Source organism: Podarcis pityusensis (assembly GCF_964106645.2).
Source record: "Podarcis pityusensis genome assembly, chromosome: 1".
Taxonomy (NCBI): domain Eukaryota; kingdom Metazoa; phylum Chordata; class Lepidosauria; order Squamata; family Lacertidae; genus Podarcis; species Podarcis pityusensis.
This window is the reverse complement of record NC_138028.1, coordinates 88,096,699-88,118,265: the sequence shown is the minus strand read 5'-3', so window position 1 is coordinate 88,118,265 and position 21,567 is coordinate 88,096,699.

Here is a 21,567-nt window from a genome sequence, read left to right as displayed (position 1 = left end):
ATTACCGTTTCCCCTGTCTCTCTGCACCTACAATTTTAAACTGTCTCATGAAAAATGTTGCTGGCAGGACTGGTATGAGAACATATGTAAACAAACTTCACAGTTTCTCATATTCCCATATCAAAATAGAAGAAACACACATACACACAGATCCAACAAAGTAGTTTATTAGTGCAAAGATTTCTGGCTGTGCAATGTAGCTTCCCCTCTCCCCATGCACCCTCTATATCTGGGTTTTCCCGAAATCCTGGAGAGCAGGTTTGGGAAGGCAGTTAAGGATGCTTGGGGAGAGAGGGAGGGGAAATTCCACGGTGTGAACAGAAACCCTCACACTGAGGTAAGACCTTCACTGCATACCACCCTTTATATGATAATATTAGAAAATTAATATTGTATGATATTAGTTTAGAGGAATCAGTTGCCTTGGCCCCTTCTTCTTCCAGTTCTCTCTTAGCCCACTGCTCCTCAATCCATCAATAGGAATTAAAAATTAGTTTTCTTCAGTGTCACCTGAACCCACATTTATTGGAATATTTTTTTTAAAAAAAAAAGAATGCTAGTCCCTGTCCACATACTGTTGGATAATTCCAACCAATCCACGGAATAATATTCAGTGAAGTGGCTCTCCCAGATTTACTGCTTCAAAAACTTGGAGGGGCCATTTTTGCTCAGCCCTCAACATTACTGTTTATTTTGAACAACAAGCAAGCATTTCTAATGCATGTTATCAACAGGAATAACTCCACATAAATTACAGGGGCAACCTAAAGTGCTGGGTCCGTGTTGCCATTTCCTGACAATAAGTTTGGAAGTTGCAGCTTGGACACATTTGTGGTCGGTAGGATTATCTGCTCTTGCAGTTCTATTGATTTTAGACAGGTCTTTGGAGCAGTTACAGAGAGAAGATTTAGAATGCCTCCCCACCGATTTCTCTGTATTTACACTAGGAGAAGAATATCAGCTGTTGGAACTGTTTGTTGAGTCCAGAATTCACACTACCATCGCCCAGACGGACCTGCTGTACTTCCTGGTTGTGCTTCTTCAATTAGCACCCCATTAAGCAGCACACCTGCAAGACCCTTCCGTCTCAGCACTTCACACTGCTGGATTTTGCCCCATCTCTCATGGGAAGGCATTTCTAGACGGTTATGTCTGACTCCAGTAGTTACATTTCATTTCCCTCGTGCTTATGTTTCCATTGTGTTTGTGTTGTTGTTGCTGATAATGCTGTTTCTTTTGCTACTTTTGCTAGTTCATAAAATAACTTGGGGTGGGGGGTGGGGGGAGAGAAGCAGACAAAGTGCAGATTCTGGATGAGATCCAGATCTGAACAAGCCCCTTTCAAGAATGTGTGAGAGAGCTGGGCTGTGTCTGCCCTACAGACAGGCCCAGATTATGCAACAGATGGAGTTTTGTATCATATCAAGTATGAAATGCATACTGTGAAACAGGCACGGGCAGCCTACTCAGCACTGAAGGGGCCCGCCAGAAATACATTACAAGCTGGAAGGCCCACAGCTCATTTCTGTGTTGGCTGTATGTGACTAAGAAGTGGAAAGCCACAGCAGAGCCCCACCAATAAGTAGCACACAGCTAGGTACAACTAAAAGCTGGCAATTAATTTGGCAATGCAGTCATACCTTGGATCCCGAACGCCTTGGTACTCAGACATTTTGGCTCCCAAACTCCGCAAACCCAGAACTGAGTGTTCCAGTTTGCAAACGTTCTTTGGAACCCAAACATCCAACGGGGCTTCTGTGGCTTCCGATTGGCTGCAGGAGCTTCCTGCACCCAATCAGAAGCCGCACTTTGATTTCCGAATGTTTTGGAAGTTGAACAGACTTACGGAATGGATTCTGCTCGACTTCCAAGGTACCACTGTATGTATTTATCATTTATTATCACTTTTCTTCCAAGTTGCTAGGGTCAGTATACCTTGGTCCTATCCCAGTTTTATCCTTACAATAACCCTGTGAGGTAAGATTAGCTGAAGAAGGGTGACTGGTCCACAGTCACACAATGAGTGTCAGGGCCATGTGGGGAATCTAATCCAGATCTTCCCAAACTGTTCAGCATGCTGTCTGCCACAGCATAAAGGTAAAGGTACCCTTGCCCATACGGGCCAGTCGTGTCCAACTCTAGGGTTGTGCGCCCATCTCACTTAAGAGGCCGGGGGCCAGTGCTGTCCAGAGACACTTCTGGGTCACGTGGCCAGCGTGACGAAGCTGCTCTGGCGAGCCAGCACCAGCGCAGCACACGGAAACGCCGTTTACCTTCCCGCTATAAAGCGGTCCCTATTTATCTACTTGCACTGAAGGGTGCTTTTGAACTGCTAGGTGGGCAGGAGCTGGGAGCGAAAGACGGGAGCTCACCCCGCCGCGGGGATTCGAACCGCCGACCATACGATCGGCAGGTCCTAGGCACTGAGGTTTTACCCACAGCGCCACCCGCATCCCATGTGAAACCCTTTTCACATATTCAAATCATAACCCTGTGGAGATGCTGAGGATCCCCGCTGTTGACCTTCCTGCTTTTGTTTGTTCTCTTCTATAGACTCTCACTCCTACAGAGGCTCTCACTGTGCAAGTGGAGATTCCTGGATCATTCATCCAGAGCTGATAGGCACTTGCAATTCATGCAAGCAAAGCTGATGCACATATCAATGTAGACAAATCCCATGCCCATGTGTGCAATTTGAATAAGCATCAGGCCATGATGGCAACAGCAATGAAGCAGTGTTATACAGAAGCACACCCTGACTCCAACACTTAACAGATGATAGGGAAAGCATCTTGTGTGAATAGCATCTAACGCTGGTTCTCACACCAAAGAGCCCTGCCTGAGCATGCATGCTCTGACCTAATGCACATGCACCCCATTACACACCACTGAAGGTTCTTCTCCATTTGATGGATGTTGCATTCATTTACCCTGCAATAGTCTGCCCTGCTTCTGTGATCAACTTCTAGGATTATTCTTTAAAAGTGAAATAAAACAAAGAGTGTTGAACAAATTGTTCCATTTCATAATGGAGCACATTTTCATTTTTTGGTCCCACTATCATCCCTGGTCAGACAAATTTTTCACCTTTTGGAAACACTACAAAAATATATAATTAGAATGTTTGAACAGGGATAATAGTGGGTAGAGACAATAAAAACAAAAATCATATGCATACCATAAACAATGGTGGCTCCATCACATTACTTTTATTTGGATTAAAAAGAACACACACACACACACACAATCTATTGCAGCACTCACATCCAGCAAGGGAAGTTGTAGATTTGCAACAGGCTGAACATTCACATCTGCATGTCATTATGGGGTTTATCTAATCCATGGTGAACTGGCTAGATACATATTTAGATACAGATGAGATGTGTGCATTCCCATATGGAGCTCACTAGTTGCTATGTGTGCCTACTTATATGCAATTAGAGATGAATCCAGAGACATTTCTCCTGTCCCTGGTCTAATATTCTCATTTCGGATGTTGTATCAGCATGCTAATCATTACTTTTACAAATATTTAAATATTGTAAATTGCACAAGGCACAGAATGCTATGATAAACATATTTATTCTGTCACAAGCTCCTGTGGACTAGAGCCCACCACAGATTGAGTTACACAATGTGCTATTCTCAGTAGGCAGATTATATACAGTACATACACAGTTGGGGATAGAGAGGTGAAATTGTAAACAGCAAGGTGAACAGAGGTGCTGCCTGCAGTCATCTAATCAGAGATTATCAGAAAATGTTGGGTGATAATAACAGGGAAGGGGGAGAAGGAGAAGGAGAAGACGATATCCAGGACCAAATTTAATAAGGAAGAGGATTTGAAGATGATCTGTGGGTCATTTGTCTTTGGGGAAGGGAAGAGAGCAAATCAAGCAGTGAAGATTATTTGGGAAGGGAAATGGGAGAGAGATGGGTAGGAGATAGGAAGGGAGATGGGAGGGAGATGGAGGGAGATGGGAAGGGAGATGGGAGTTGTAAAAGGCTGAGGAGTGGAGTTTTGCATATTGCCAAGAAAGAGGAAGCATGATCCCAGCTGCCTAACATAACTACCACTAGTTAATAAGGACTTGTCTCAGTTCTTCATGATGAAGTTGCCTACTAAGGTAACTTGTTTTGTCTTGTGTAACTTCATGTGTAGAGCAGACCATTATTTTTGACCTTTGCTCCTTTCCCTTTTTTGCATAGCCAAAGAAATTTAGAGAGGCTGAAGAGGGCTCAGTAGAACTCCAAATACTTTCCTCTACTGCCACTTTCCCCATAATTTTTATTTCGCATTGTTCCAATGATGAGATGACTTCATTAGACTTGCATCCTAGCCTTCACATGATATATCCAGGTGTTGCTCATATGTTTCCACTAGAGCCCCAGAAAGATCACGTTCTTGCATTCGGAACTGAACTCTCTGTTCTTTTCCATGGCTCTTTATTGGGGTGCCTTAGAACCGGAGACGACCTGCAAAATGTCACAACTTGAGTACTTGGAGTGAGTAGCCAAAATCATATCCAGTTGAAGATTTCCAAACCCTTTTGACAGTACACAGCAGGAGGAATGAATGCAAAATATGTGTGCATCTGGCAGCAGTGGTCCACTGGGACATTAATCTTCCCTTGAACAACACAGCAGAGTTGTTGTGCCATCATTAGTCCCAGAGTAAAGGGGGAGTAGGGACCTACCAATAAATAGAAAGCCCCCAGAGTCTCAATCCACACCTTTATCTCAGAGTAAGGCTGGAGGGTCCTTGCCTCTTCATCCAGACGTCAGGACCAATCTCATCATACAGACTCTTCTGGCAATATAAAGCTTAATTCTCTCAAGATTATAGGTCTCCTGATGTTTTCCCTATGTCCCCTCTAACCACCTCAATCTCCACCTTGACTCTGTCCACTATTGGCTCACCATTGGGTGCTGACAACCTAGATCCTCCTTGTTCCACCCAATATTGCACCCTCCTTACAATTCTTGGTTTTCAGTTGGGGAGCTGTCCAGCCTGCTGCTCCCCCTGCTTATGGGCAGCCCCTCTGCCACTCCACTCAGAATTATTGCTTTCTTCTTTTCCTGCAGGCTGACTTAGTAATGGTGAGGAAGATAGACAGCCCTACACTGTCCTGCTTCTGGCCCACTCATGTTTACATCCAGAAGAGCCAGCTGTGGTGCAGCTCAGAGGTCGGTGACAGCCTCATCTGACCACTCACACTTACAATGTACTGGGATGGTGCTACAACAGAATCATCGTGGGAAATGTGTGGGTCGGAATGTAATTCTCATTCTGAATTCCGTAAGGCAATTCTTGGCTCAAAGAACATACCTAAATGCATTTTTAAAATGCATGTTTTAAGATAATAAATACATTTAGAAATGCACTTTGTGTGAAAAAAAATGTCCTCAAAATGCATTTTTAAATGTACTTTTCATGTAGATTCTAATGCTTTTAAAAATTTGGATTAACGCAAAATAGAATGGATTTATGAACTTGTTGTTGTTGTTTATATCTTGCCTTTTACTGAGAACTGGGACTCAAGCAGCTTACAAAATTAAAACAACATGAACAAAACACAGAAAGCTAAAAACATATAAAATATAATAGTTAAAAAGTAATTAAACTATAAAATAATGAAAACAATTTAAAAACAAATCTATTAAAATGCAGAAAGTAAACAAAAACCCCACAACATTTTTAAATGAATTGCAAAAGTCACAGCAACTGGAAAGACATCCATCTGCTCATGCTTACTTGGTCCGATATTGCTAGGATTTCCGTAGCCTAATATTGACCTTAAGAAGAGACAGCGGATAAACCCTCATTGTTTTCAACAAGATGATTGGTACCTAAGGTCTATTCAGCTAAGCTCCAGACATCAGACTCACCGCAGAACTGTACCATGGTTCCAGGAGGAAGTGGAGAGCTTCACACCCTCTCTCAATATTTACTAGCTCTTTGGGGAATTTTTTATTTTAAAAAAAAAAAAAATTGCATGAACCTCTCCATCTATGATTCATTGCTTACTTTGTTACGGTTGTAGGCAGGTATTCATTAAAGATGAAAGTAAACCAGAAACATCTTTAATTCCACCCCACAATCTCCTTTACTTTCTGAATCATCTATGTAAAGTATGTAGTTCATGACCCTCCTCCAAAACAGCCTAGTTAGTCAAGTATGCGTTTTAAATAATTCTCTAAATAGCTATGTAATAATCATACTATTTTGTGGCCACTTCCAATATTTATCCTTTTTAAACAAATGTTTATTTAAGTTATTAGATTTTCCATGACAAAGAATTATTAAAAGGTTAGAAAATCAAAACCAACAATAATAAAATGTGGGGACTTACACAACAGCAATAGACAAGAAAATATGTAAGTACTCCAGACTTATCATTTATCTTTCTGAAGTTTGCAAACCCAACGGCAGCATTTCATTCCTTCCCCTCAAAAAGGGATTTGAAAAGTTAAACCTACTAAGGCTATGCTTGTATACCCACATACCTGGAAATAAGAACCAGTCCACTTGGTGTAACTTCCTCCTCAGAAGACGTTGTAGTAAAGGGGTTCAAAATGTGAGCATTTTAATCATTACATTAATTTAAATTGTGTAAATCAAGTGTATTGCTAAAATGCCCAGTGCTCTGTTTACTCGGGGTGTCAGGACGCCACTGCAGACAGGCTTTCTTGATTTATTGTTTTATAAATAATTTGAAAGCAATATAGAAATATGTGGAATTAATCAGACAGAGGTTTTCTTAGGAAAATCATCTTAATGACTATTTATTTTCCCACAAGCTATTTCCTCCTCTTTTTCCGCCACTGATATGCAGATGCAAAGTATGTTCTGACAATGTGCTGGGGACATATTGCAGCTTGAATCACAAAGGGAGAGCTTTATGAAATCCACAAACTGCAAAGCCTGACCCGCCCCCCCACCCTATTTTAGCCAAATTATGGACCTCCATAAGCCTCCAGAAATAGAGACTAAGAGGTCATCACCAAAGCTAGGAGGGAAGCCCCTCCTAATTCAAGCACTTCAACCTGTCCAACATTCCACAGATGAAAATAGGGGCATTTCCCACTCCCCTACAACCAGTGGTGTGGGTTTTTTAGAAAAAGAGGTGCCATTACTCACCATGAAGTTGTTATAGTAAGTGCCACACCTTTTAACAGCAACAAAAATAGGTTCCAGTACTGCAAACCCTCGGGTACCCTTGAAAAATGCACTGCCCACAACTGACCATTTGATGCCCCTTTTGTGTGTGTGTGTGTGTGTGTGTGTGTGTCCCAATCATTTCCTGGGGTGAGTGCTACTATCACTACACCCAGGGCCGGATTTAGGTTTGATGAGGCCCTAAGCTACTGAAGGTAATGGGGCCCTTTATATGTCCAGCTGTCCTTTGTCAACAACAAATTGCCGCTGTTTTTTGTGTTGAATATATGCTATATGGTAATTTATGGACCTAATAGGTATCTAAAGCCATTTGCACATAACAAAATATGTATTTTATCAAAGTAATTGTTGAACTGAAATACAATCAAGAAGAAGTATATTAATAGCAAAATATAATTAAGAAGAAGTATATTAATAGTAAAGTAATTATTAAGCTCTAACTTAAAATGATTTTTTATTCATAACAAACTTAATAATGCAAACACATTGGCTTTTGGTGATAACAAAAGTTCCTTTAGAAGCACAATTTGCAAAGACTCATAATCTAGTCTATAGAAACTTGCTATAACATGAAATAATAATTGTATTTTTTGTTTTATTTGTTTTTTTTATCTTATATTTTGGAAAGGTACATCCAGTTTTTCCCCCTTTACATTTTTTGGGGGCCTCAAGAGAGTGGGGCCCTAAGCTACAGCTTGCTTAGCTGATACATAAATCTGGCACTGACTACTACACCAGTTGGACACAACACACATAAAACCAGCCTGAGAAAACTCCCTTAATTATGATTGGATTTGATTCTTTATTTTAATCCTTGCGCTCTACTTCACTTTGCCTTTCTTCCTGTCCTGGGTGGCCCTGCCCTCTGCCTGCCCCTCAGAGGCAGGGCACCATGCAGGTCTGGGCCACAGCAGTGGCAGCCTCTCTTTCTCTTCACCCACTCTCTAGCAGCCACTCTGAGCTGCCTGAAGGTGGAAGCTTGTAGCAGCAACCATGGAGAGGCAACGGGATGCTCCTTCACTGCTACTCTTGCTGTTCAGGACAAGCACCGGCTCATTCTTCTCTGTCCGTTCAGCAGCGGCAGCACTGGTGGGGGAAACAGGGACATTCCAGGATCAAATCAGGAGCTGGGGTGGCATTCATAATTCTAGAACTGTCCCTGGAAAATTGGGACACTTGGAGGGTATGGCACTGCTGACTTCTGCTGGGGAAAGTGCTCACAAGCTGTGAGCAGTGGAAGATGAGAGTTGCACAGACTCATGAGTGAAAGCAGTTCCCGTTTCTGTGAAACCAAAAACAAATCAGCTTTGACATATCATCGGAACTGATTCTCAGAAAATCATTTCTCCTCGTCATTGTGAGAACAGGAAATGTTTGAGCCAGCCCATAGCTATCATTTTCTAAGCAACCTTGCGCAATTTTCTGATGTCCTGGCCTGAACTCTAGAACAGACTACACAAACTAATTGTTACTCAAGCTTGGCTCCATTGTCCTTACTCGCTGAAAACATGGAAGTCTCTTGAACTTTCTTCTGTTTATGAAGAAACCAGAGGCCTTCCTCCTGGGCATAGTCAGCCAATCGGTGTTAAAGAAGGATAGAACTTTCTTTATGTATGCTACAACAGCAGCAAGAATACTTATTGCAAAGCATTGGAAGACACAAGACCTACCCACACTGGAAGAATGGCAGATGAAAATGATGGACTACATGGAATTGGCGGAAATGACTGGCAGAATCCGAGACCAGGGAGAAGAGTCGGTGGAAGAAGATTGGAAGAAATTTAAAGACTATTTACAGAAATATTGTAAAATTAATGAATGTTAGAATGATGTTGGATTGAAGTTAAGTGGTTTCTAGCTGTAATGGTATAAAAGAATATGGAAAAATTGGATTTTCAATACGTAAAAACTCAATGCTATAATATATTAAGATTAAAGATCAGGATAATAAAGTGCCATTCACCACTCTAAGAGATACTGTTGTTGTTGAAAAACAAAGTTGTTGAGCTTTTATTAGGCAATCAACCTCAAAATCTCAGACATTTTGCCGATTTCCCAAAATTCCCCCCCAGATGCTATTTTTGCTGGTTATATCCTGAATGCATGGCAACCCTGATGTGTGTATTTTCAAATAATTTACAGATATCTCTGTGTCCTTGAAGAATCTATTCTCTGCTCCTGCTCCTCCTTTTGAGCAATTACCCATTTGTGTAAGCATTGTTATTCACTTAAGACATTGGAAACCAATAGGGCAAAAGTATGAAAAAGAAAACTTGGCTGGAAACAAGAACAGCAACAACAAAATCAACAGATGCATTGAAGTTATTATGCAGAGGAAAGTAAAACCTTCAGCATCGTCCGACCAAAGGGAAGCATTTCTAAATGCAATTAGTCCTCCCACTGAAATCAATAAGATTTAACCAGGCTTAAACTCTGTCTGGATCTGGTTTTAAATAAAGAATGGGAAATAACTGCCCAGGCAGCAGAAGTGTTGAGAAAGATCAGGAGTAATTAAATCGGGGTGCAGGAATGGGGATCCTATGGTTCTCCATATATTGTTGGACTACAACCCCTATTAGCCTCAACAATCAAGACCTCAGGTTGCCTACTTTGGAAGCCATTGGCTCCAAATTACAGACAAATTCATTATATTGTCTCAGCTTCAGCAATGAGAAAAATATCCATTCAGTGAGTAGCAGAAGCAACTTATTTGTTCATTCAAGGTATTCAAATTACATACATCTTGCCCGTTGCCCCAGCTACACTGCACATTTATAACATCATCAAACCATTTTAAACAGTCATGGTTCCTCCCCCCAAAGAATCCTGGGAACTGTAGTTTGTTAAGGGTTCTGAGAGCTGTTAGGAGACCCTTACTAGCCTTCACAGAGTGACAATTCTTTGGCCGCAATAAGAGATTTAACCTTGTCTCTGCAACCATGAAGGCTAGAGACTAAATTGTGAGGTTCTCAAGATTCCAACAAGTTTTCAGTGACTTCCACGGGTTCTACAAAACCCCTTGGGAGGCTGTACGTTATCCGCCCTTGCTATTGTCCTTTTTTGGGGGGGACTCAAGGGAAAGGGTGTGGTTCTTGAGCCCAGGAAATTTCATGGATGAGATATGAACATTTGCGGAGGAGTTCCTGGATATGGATTATCCTACAAAACCCTGGGGAGAGGTTTTCAGCATCTCCAGAATTTATGGAAAGTTGTTGTCATGACTCATTTACAAAACAGAAAGTTTGCTGGGGGCCATGCAACTCCAATTTCAATATGCAACAGTGAAAATTAAGTCAACTACAGGACAAATAGTCCTTATTTTCTTTATCTTTATTCTCATGGCAACAAGAAAGTGGATCTGAGGTGAAACATCTGTTTTGATTTGGGTGAACATTATTTATCTGTCTCTTGCCTCTTTCCCTTTGTCTGTTAACTTGTCGTTTATTTGGAGTAAAGGCCTTCATCAGATTGTGTTGTGTTGTACCGCTTGCTGTTCCACCTACCTTTCTTCATAAAATGGAGACTGGTGTGAGGCTATTCACATTGTTGAAGATTGTGTCCTCTTAATGCACCAGCTTTCATTCAAGAATGAATATTTTCCTTCTATCGTTTGTGAATTTTGGAAAACCTATTTGGATTTTGGGAGGAAAGAGGATCCCTGCTTAATCCTGCTTGCAGATATTTTCAACCTGATGCTCTAGATGTTGCTGGACTACAACTCTCATCATCCCTGACCATTGGCCATGCTGGCTGGGGCCAATGGGACTTGGAGTCCAACACCAGGAGCAGGGCCGGTTTTAGATAGGGCAAAGGCCTGGCCATGGTGGTCGTCCGCTTATATACCTGCTGGGATTGACAAGGCATCTGACCCTCACCTGAATCTCATAACTCTCCTGGCAGATGATTTGGTCTGCAGCCACAGTGTGGAAATAAAGGATGAGATTGCTCACCAGATACCAGGCACTCTACTATTCAAATTAGGCCCCAGTGTTTTTGTTACAATCCCCTTCTCAATTAAGTAATCAATTTTAATCTAGAATTTAAATTCTCAAAACTTTCTTATTTGTTAATTTGAGCAAGTAGGCCTCTGCTCTCACTTCATTACAAAAAGTATTTCTACCTGCAACACACTTGAGCAAACCTGCTTCTCTTCCTTTCACACATATTTTGTTGCCATTTGCAACAGTAGCTGCCTCTGATGAGATATCATTTAACTCTTTGTGGCAATAATTAGCATCTGCACAGCAGAGGGTGTTCAGTCAACAGTGCAAAGGCTGAGCTGAAGCATTCCCTGCTGGTTACGTGCTTTCAGCAATAGGGGTTACTGTTTGGTATTACCCAGTTGGTTAGCTGTCAGATTCTAGAGCTCCCTATTGGTGGCTCTTAGGTAATTCACAAAATATAGAATCCATTCATAAAACACAGTGTTCATTCATAAAGCAGTAACATAAATCGCCGTTGCCACATATTAAGTGTATATTTCAGCGGTTGAACGTACAGGTTTATGGTCATGCTGTAGTGTAGTGCTTATGCGACTGTGAATAAAAGGTGGCTGGGCTCGATATCTCAGGGTTTGGGGGCGGGAAGGGGTGACAAAACTGATTTCCAATAAGTGCCCCCCCTTATTTCCATAACAAGTCCTTTAATCTGTACTCTGAATAGTGACACGAGGGACCTAGAAGGTGCAGAGCTTGTCAGTCCAGCCCCTGCACAGTCTCATCAAGGCTGACCTTAAGGCAATTGGAGCAATTGGGCCAAATTGGGCCTCACATGCCGCTCCTAAGGGCCCTCCCCCAACCAGGGCAATCTAGATGGATTTTATTTATAAGATTTTGCAGACTTTGGCTGTGAACTGGGGCCCTACAAAAAGGAAAATCAAGTTATGCCCACTGCTTCACATTGGGCTCCACTGGCTAGCCCTGAGTCTCATAATTGCTGGGCCTGAGTTGCCCTGCCCTTGCATGAAGTCTTGGGTTTGCAATTTTGGGAGAGGGGAGACTGCCCACTGGGGAGCAGGTGGGCTGGCAAGGCCCCCTAGATTTAGAGGCCCTAGGCTTCAGCCTACTTAGCCTATACATAAGACAGGGATGCTTTGCATGAAGAAAGCCCCAAGTTCAATTCTTGGCCCCTCCTGGTAGGGCTAGGCTTCAGCCTACTTAGCCTATACATAAATCCAGCACTGACCAGGAGGGCCACAAGTTCCCCACCCCTATGTGGACTTTGCATTATCAGAACAGACAACTAGAACTCTTGATCAGCTTCTCGGGAGCACAGAATGCTGCCTCATGTGGAGTCAGAGTTTTAGACCCACCTAGCTACTGAGCTACTGAGTAGCTACTGAGAAGTTGCTTTCCAGGGTTGCAGACAGGAGTCTCTCCCAGCCCTACCAGGAGGGGCCAGGAATTGAACTTGGGGCTTTCTTCATGCAAAGCAGATGCTATACCGCTGAGCCTCCTTTTATAAGGGCTGCACAGACGGTGGAGCCAACTCCTGACCCAGGGGAAGATTCAGTGTAGCACTAAGGAGACCGTTCCATCAGCTCAAGCATTTCTTCTTGCCCAACATACTTGAAAGAAAACCCAGGCTGATTGTATGGCTGGCTCCCTTAGCAGAGAAAAGACGAGTAAGAGGAGACATGATGGAAGTATAAAATTATGCATAGCATGGAGAAAGTATAACACTCTAACTTGTGGATATCCAATGAAGCTGAACATTGGAAGATTTAGGACAGAGAAAATAAAGTTCTTCTTAAGGAAGCTCCCACAAGAGGCAGTGATGGCCACCAACCGAGATGGTTTAAAAGAGGATTAGGGAAATTCATGGAAAGGGCTATCAGTGGCTACTTGCTACGATTGCTCTGCCCTGTCTTCACAGCTGGAAGCAGCAATGCTTCTGAATACCAGTTGCTGGAAACCACAGGAGGGAAGAGTATTCTTGTGTTCGAATTGAATTCAACAGGCATCTGGTTGACCACTGTAAGAACAGGATGCTGGACTAGATGGGTCATTGGCTAATAACCTGCTTTAGAATACAGAGATTGCACACTCAAAATGCATACTTAAGTTCCAGACTCTGTCCATTCCCTGTCTTCCCTAGTGCTTGCCTCTCCTATTCCCATCTGCTTTCCCACTTACTTGGATATTGCTCCAGCAATGATGGCAACAGCAGAGAAAGCAAGAGCTAGGGGGGTCCTCTCCATTCTACTCCCTCTGCCTCGCTCACTTCTTCTGTCTTTCACTGATGCTTGGGATGATGCAGGGAGGGGGAGGGAGAAAAAAAGGTTGAAGGAGGGAAGCCAGAGATCCTTCCCTCCCTCCCTCCCTCCCTCCCTCCCTTTGCCAGAACAGCTGTAGCCACCACTACTGTAGTTCAGCAGCCATAACCACCAGGGGAGAGAGTTTGGGGGTTCATGGTCTGGTAAAGGTAAAGGGACCCCTGACCATTAGGTCCAGTCGTGACCCTCTCTGGGGTTGCGGCGCTCATCTCGCTTTATTGGCCGAGGGAGCCGGCATACAGCTTCCAGGTCATGTGGCCAGCATGACTAAGCTGCTTCTGGCGAACCAGAGCAGCGCACGGAAATGCCGTTTACCTTCCCGCTGGAGCGGTACCTATTTATCTACTTGCACTTTGACGTGCTTTCGAACTGCTAGGTTGGCAGGAGCAGGGACCGAGCAATGGGAGCTCACACTGTCGTGGGGATTCGAACCGCCGACCTTCTGATCGGCAAGTCCTAGGCTCTGTGGTTTAACCCACAGTGCTACCCACGTCCCTCATGGTCTGGTACCATCTGGCAATTATGAATACATTTATAAATCTCAAGAAAAAGGATGGGGGGCTTTGAGTTGTCTCCACTGTCACTCATAATTGCTGGGCCCAATCTGAATTGAGCTTGGGGAAAGCAGTTTCCCTCTCCTTTTATCATGTACAGAAAATGGACTGGCAGAGGGGCTTTTCAGTGAGAAAGAATGAACTGAGTAAGGAACTAAATCCCCTAGAGTCGGGCTTACTGAAGTTTTGGTGGAGCTTGAAAGCCAGGAGACTAAGAACCTTTAAGTACATAAGAGCAGTGTTCTGTATGATAATCAGAAGGTTTAAAAGGGGGTGACAGTTTCAAAGTAACAAAGACTAAGCACCCAGAGCACAGCAAGGCTTAACACCTGTCTCTGAACCCACACAATAGTATCTGGATCAGGACCACCATTTCACACTTCACTTTAAAAATATCTTCAGAGAAACATATTTGGTATGATGTTGACATTTAGCTTGATATGCCCCATGATGACATTTGGCTTTGAGGTGTTGGATGACAAGCTTTCCAGAGCCCTTTGGGAATGAAGGAAGTGTCTCTGAATAAGGATTTGATTAAGATTTAATATAAAAAATTATTGTACATTAACTAAGTACTACATGGTGATTGAAACCACATTTGAGGAGACTTAATAGTTACATAACAACATTGACATGAACCTCTTATGTAGCCACAGGGCCATGGAAAATGTGTTCCTAATCATTAATTGGCATTATCCTATTAAGCTCCTATTAGAGAAGTTGTCAAGTTTATTTAGGATACATATTACATCATCAATCAGAATCAGAAAGCTCAGAACCAGAGTGCACTAGCCCCCACTGCAAGCTGTTAGTGTGGCCCAGCTTTGACATTTGGGGCCAGATGGCTTTCTCAGAACCTGATCTGGGCAGATCTTGGAAATCCTTAAGTAATGATATTAAGGAATTTTGGATGTGGAGGTGGGCTGAAATGACCCTCTCCCAATTCAGATATAGCAAAGCTTTTAATAAGCTAATCCAAAGTTTTTCATACCACATCACAACCTAAAAACCTCATTAGGTTTACCCAACTGATTTCAGTACTCCTTGTCCAGCTCCCAAAGCCTGCATCCCATGTGTGATTTCTACCCCTGCTGGGATACCGCAGAGCTACTCCATGTGCTGTTTTGTATTCAGCCTTATCCCATAGCATATAGGGAAGTCCATCCATGTTCTTCTCATATGGGAGGTATAGAGACCCACATTTTGTTGAACTATGACTATATGACATATAAAATCCACCAACTTCTCTTGAGTAAACTTAATAGTCATGTGTTAAGAGGATGGGTCTTTTTTTCAAATCCGTAACTGGTAAAACCAAAGAGAGTAGGAGTAAATTGGCTGCTTTGACAGATCCCCATAAGATCTGAATTAGAACTGGTGCTATTTGACATATTGATAAATTATCTGGAATTAAAGAGAAGTAATGAAGTGGCTGTATTTGTAGATGCCATAGTTGACACAGTAAGTTGACTAGGAAGAGTTCCCAAACCAGGTGGCTGGGCTACAATGTGGTTCAGTGTAAGGAATTGGGAGAAAATATTCTTACTCCATACACATATGCACTGATGGAGTCTGAAGTGACAATGGCCAATCGGAATAGTGATATTAGGGTCCTGATGGAGAGTACAGTGAAAACAGCAACTCAGTGTGCAGCAGTTGTGGAAAAAAGTCAATTCCACATTAGGGAAATGGAGTGAAGCTAAAAGTATCTGCCCGCCGCCCCCTCACTCATCGCCTCCATCTCGTCAATTTGGTTTTCTTTGGCATATTCTATTAGTGATGGTGAATTTGATTATTGTGTTTAGCGCTGCACGCGTTTGTTATCGGCTGATTTAGAGGTGAGCAATTTATGCTATTTCCCCTTAAAAAAGCTTGACAACTCTGGTCAACCCTCCCCCTAAAAAGCACAACAACTCTGATCATTTTGGTGTGAGGTGAGGATATTTATAGCAAGAGTAATAAAAAGAAATTGTTATTTAGGGGAATTGAATTTAATTCTAAATTATATTCTGGAAACGTGGGAGATTACAAGGGGTCAAAAAAAAATGGATGTACCGTGCCATATTAGAAGCAAAAAAACTTGATTTGATGAATTGGAATAGCCGCAAAAAGATTCCATTGAGCACATGGATTGATAATATGGACAGACTAGCTACATACGAATGAATTGCATGTCGATGCAAATTAAGAATGGATAAATATGAAGAAATCTAGAAGGAATATTTAAGCGATAAGGCGGACAGTGGTGGGACGTAGGGGGAGGAGAGGTGGGGAAATATTGTTAAAAAGGTGTAGTAATAGGTATATCAGTATTCAAATCTGAATTGTCAAATTATGTTATTAGTGTTATTATGGTTTTTGTTGTATGTGTCTTTTGCGGTTGTTGTTTGCATTGAAAAAATGATTTAATTTTTTTTAAAAAAAAACACACAACTCTGATCAATCCTCAGTGGCAATGGGTAGATCACTGCCAGTTTTTTTTAATACTGGGAGTAGATCACAGTCTCTTGGGAGTTGGACGGGCCTGGTCTATATCAGTGTTGACTCTAGGGGTCCTTAAAGTACTGTGGCAGTATGCTGAGGAGCAACAGCAGTAGGATGTGGTTGTGGGCTTCTCAAAAGCATCTGGTTGTCTACTGTAGGAAACAGGATGCTGGCCAAGATGGATTTTTTAACTGATCCAACTGGGCTCTCCTTAAGTTCTTATGTATAGTGATATTGTAGGCCATTCATATTGTATTTTCTCCCACTTTAGTCATGTGGAAAATCCACAGGAGAAATTCCATCATCATCACTTCTGTTTAGCCGGTCCCTACCATGGAAAAATCCAGTGGCTGTTCTGTTTCATGTGTGCTTCCATGATGCCCTCCTTTCTCAATTGTTTGATGTATTTTCATTTTTGGATGCTTTTCCACATGTGTTTTCACTTGTGGTTTACTGTTCATCATATATATTAGGGATGCATATGACATTGTCTCTGGATTTTGCTATTTTTTATTACCTGATCTTGTTTCTGGAGCAGTGCTGCTGTATTACCAATCTGCCATTCTTCCTTTTTTACATTTATGAACCTTGCTTACCAAGTGGCGATAGCGACGGCGAAGAAGACTTTCTTCACCGCCTCTATTGCATCTGCAGAAAATAGTAGCAGGAGACTCTTTCAGGTGGTTCGCAATTTAACGGAACCACCTTTACCACCGGGGCCTTGTAAAGACCCCAAGATCTCCTGCAACGATTTTGCAAAGTTTTTTGCAGATAAAATCACTCATATTCGGAAGGAGCTAGACACCACCGTGGGAGCAGGGCTGGGGTGGGAGAGTGCTAGAGCTCTGTCTGGTCAAGTTGCATGGAATCAATTTCAATCCGTTACCCCCGAGGATGTGGACAGGCTGCTTGGACGCGTGAAACCAACCACCTGTCTCCTTGATCCTTGCCCATCCTGGCTAATAAAAGCAAGCCGGGAAGGGCTGGGCGATGGGCTCTGCGGGGTGGTGAATGCTTCCCTCTGTGAGGGAACATTCCCAGATCCGCTGAAAGAGGCGGTCATTAAACCGCTTCTTAAAAAACCATCTTTAGACCCGGCCAGTATGGCCAACTATCGCACAGTCTCAAATCTTCCATTCTTGGGCAAGGTGATTGAGCGCGTGGTTGCTGAACAACTCCAGGCACGCCTGGAGGATGCGGACCATTTGGATGCCTTCCAATCGGGGTTCAGGCCTCACCATGGGACTGAAACTGCCTTGGTCGCGCTGGTTGATGATCTCCGGCGAGCTAGGGACAAAGGTGAGAGTTGTTTCCTGGTTCTGCTGGATCTCTCAGCGGCCTTTGATACAATTGACCATAACATCCTTCTGGACCGTCTAGAGGGGCTGGGAGCTGGGGGCACTGTTATACAGTGGTTTCGCTCCTTCCTCCTGGGCCGTGTTCAGAAAGTGGTGGTGTGGGATGAGTGTTCAGACCCCTGGGCCCTCACTTGTGGGGTGCCTCAGGGTTCTGTCCTCTCCCCCATGCTTTTTAACATCTATATGAAGCCACTGGGAGAGATCATCAGGGGATTTGGACTGGGTGTCCATCAATATGCAGATGATACCCAGCTCTACCTCTCTTTCAAATCAGAACCAGTGAAGGCGGTGAAGGTCCTGTGTGAGTGCCTGGAGGCGGTTGGAGGATGGATGGCGGCTAATGGATTGAAGTTGAATCCTGACAAGACAGAAGTATTGTTTTGGGGGGACAGGGGGCGGGCAGGTGTGGAGGACTCCCTGATCCTGAATGGGGTAACTGTGCCCCTGAAGGACCAGGTGCGCAGCCTGGGAGTCATTTTGGACTCACAGCTGTCCATGGAGGCGCAGGTCAATTCTGTATCGAGGGCAGCTGTCTACCAACTCCACCTGGTACGCAGGCTGAGACCCTACCTGCCCGCGGACTGTCTCGCCAGAGTGGTGCATGCTCTGGTTATCTCCCGCTTGGACTACTGCAATGCGCTCTACGTGGGGCTACCTTTGAAGGTGACTTGGAAACTACAACTAATCCAGAATGCGGCAGCTAGACTGGTGACTGGGGGCGGCCACCGAGACCACATAACACCGGTCTTGAAAGACCTACATTGGCTCCCAGTACGTTTCCGAGCACAATTCAAAGTGCTGGTGTTGACCTTTAAAGCCCTAAACGGCCTCGGCCCAGTATACCTGAAGGAGCGTCTCCACCCCCATCGTTCTGCCCGGACGCTGAGGTCCAGCACCGAGGGCCTTCTGGCGGTTCCCTCATTGCGAGAAGCAAAGCTACAGGGAACCAGGCAGAGGGCCTTCTCGGTAGTGGCGCCCGCCCTGTGGAACGCCCTCCCATCAGATGTCAAAGCGATAAATAACTACCTGACATTTAGAAGACATCTTAAGGCAGCCCTGTTCAGGGAAGTTTTTAATCTGTGATATTTTACTGTATTTTTGGTTTCTATGGAAGCCGCCCAGAGTGGCTGGGGAAACTCAGGCAGATGGGCGGGGTACAAATAATAAATTATTATTATTATTATTATTATTATTATTATTATTATTATTATTATTGCTTAGACTGCTGTACGTGCACACTTCTCTATAGTACTCAGTTCCCTTTTTCAACAGGTTACCAATGCACACCAGAGAACACATGCACTGATTAAATAACAGAGTAAAAAGGGTGTTGTTGTTTTTTTGAGATGCAGTTGTGTAATCATGTCAATATTCCCTTTTTGCTTTGATATGATTAACATGCCTATGCACTGATGTCATCGGTAGCCTGTATGAAAAGAGACATAGACTGAAAACTGTGGTAAATGGCACATGCCCCTCTTCTGAAATTTCCCAAGTTAAGCCATAAGAGCAGGCAAAGTGGACTGCAGGCATGGCAAGCCTACAGAAAAACAGCAAAATGGAATGGAGAAATCCACTCAGATTTGCGCAGGATAAGACTTCAATACAATACTCGGTTGCCTTTGCTTCATAAATTGTTGTCTTCCTAGTCTATAGAGAAAGTGAAAGAAATGAAGCACTTGATAAGATGGCCTGAGTGCAATGGTAGAAAATTTCTCCATATTCTGTTAGTGCCCTATCCCTTCAGCCCTAACAAGCATGACCAATGGCAACATCTGGAGGGCCAAAGTTTCCCCACACCTGCTTTATATGTACAAATTATTATTTCCAATTGTCTTTCTGGCCTGTATTGAGCAGCTTGAGAATCTCTTCAAAAAGCAACCATGTGCTTGAAGTATCATATTCTCTTTCCTTCATTTCAAAGAAGAGAGGCGCTCATAGCTGCAAGATTCTTCTGCTTATTTCCAAAGCTTGTGAAAAGTTTTGTTGTACCATTTGCTTCTTCAGTTTCATGTCGGGTCCAACTCCTTCCAAGTTCATAGGAATTTGGCTTTTAAAGCAGCAAACATGGTTTTTATTTAAGCTATAGCTTTGTAGAGCAGGACTAAAGGGTAATGCTGGGGAGAACCCATTTGGGACAAGGATTCAAGGACTGGGTTGCTGCAAGAAGATGGCTTAGGAAAGGGCAAGAAGAAGAACAATGCCTGGTATATTCCAAAAATGTGTCAAAAGTTTCCCCAGTCAACAAATTGTTTTTCAAATCACGTGGATGTTTACCATGGTTTCTCTTGTTTTCCAGTTCATAAGGGAATGATGTCAGAGATATATTGCCAAATCTTTTCCCATAGGTATGAGAAATAGAATTCAATTTAAAGGGAAAAGAGCATTGCAACATTTGGAATCCATGATATAAGGGCTTAAAGAAGACTTTTGCCATTACTTGCAAGGAGCAGATTCTAGTACATGGGTTCTGCTTTCTCCTACGCTCAACAGTTTCTCACAACAGCTGCATGGAAAGGCTTAAAAATCTGTATGGCCTTTGTGCTCCTCTAGTCCCCTTCTTCCCCAGCAATTGAAGGAGACACAAACAAACACTTCACTGTATTTCTCTACACTGTAAACCACAGATAGAGTACCTCCAGATGTTGTTCAACTCTAGTTTCCATCAGCCCCAGCCAGTATGGTCAATGGTCAATGATGGTATTGTTGGTCTCCAACTTCCATCAGCCCCAGCCAGCATTCCCAATGGTCAGGGATGATGGGTGACTCCAAGAACTTCAGAGTCTAAGAACTTCCCCATCCCTGCTGTATTTGAAAGATTCATTTGTTTGCAGGGTAGTCCTTTCCAAGGACTGTTTAAAGATAAGAAGGGTGAGCAGCAGGAGCCTTGAAGTTGCCCCTCAATAACAGTTAGTACCTGAACAGCTGACCAAGCAGGCAAACAGTTAACCTGGGGCACCATCTCCACTACTATGGTGAGATATGTTGCATTTCAGTACATTTCAGTAATTATTTCTGGACTTGCATCTATAAATCAAGATTAGCAATACTATGCAAGTTTGCACTCACTTTCATTTGCTTTCTTTTTTCTGGTGATGCTTTCCCTTTTTTGGGGGGGGGGCAATGCATAAGTGGCGACACTACATTGATCTGGCAGAGCATAGGACAACATCTTATGGATTTTCAATTCCTCATATCTTTAAGTAATATGTGCTAACTTTTTCTTGCCCGCCAGTCCTTTGAGCTAAAAAAATTTCTTCCTTACCTCACTTAACACCATATGCCACTATTTGTGTTAACCAAGGGAATAGGGTGGGAATGATCAGATTGGTAAAAGATGCATGATTGCAATCAAATGCTGTTTGATCTGTGCAGCAGAGCATAATTCTTATTCCTATAAACTACCAGAGGCAGATGAAGAGGTGGAGGAGAGTGATGGTGGTCACTGTGGTTAGGAATCTCAGCCTCTTAAATGAAACAAAATATCTATCAGCTGAAGGCCAGTTCTCAGTTGGAAACAAAACTTGATTTGAACACTGCAGGAATGTACCACGTCCTAAATGGGAGACAGGAAACTTCAGGGCCATCTGCAGAAAAGAAAAAAAGAATAATTTTGTAAAGAATGTGCAGTTTAGGTTTAAAGACTATTCTGGCTGGTGCCTGCTGGATTTGGGGATATCATAACAAAATAGATTAGAGACACTGCAGAATTTTCTG